Source organism: Penaeus monodon, chromosome 30 (assembly GCF_015228065.2).
Source record: "Penaeus monodon isolate SGIC_2016 chromosome 30, NSTDA_Pmon_1, whole genome shotgun sequence".
Lineage (NCBI taxonomy): Eukaryota > Metazoa > Arthropoda > Malacostraca > Decapoda > Penaeidae > Penaeus > Penaeus monodon.
The window spans coordinates 23,634,671-23,634,941 of record NC_051415.1 but is presented as its reverse complement, the minus strand read 5'-3'; positions in this window follow the sequence as shown (position 1 = coordinate 23,634,941).

Here is a 271-nt window from a genome sequence, read left to right as displayed (position 1 = left end):
TTTAATTGTCTTGTGCTTGAAAATTTTCTACGGGTTTACAGTAAAATCCCGATGTACCAGTATAGATGTGTAGACAAATGTATAATTATATGTTTTTTAATAATTCCATTCAAATGATTTCCAGGTTTATTCCTTCGATCATACTATAAAAGAAAAGACCACGAACGCTCAAGCAACATCAAGTTCTATGCAACTGGGAAATTTATCAAAAAAAAAGAAAGGAAATAATAGCTTTCTGTTTACACAAAAAGTGTGATTTTTTCGCATGGAC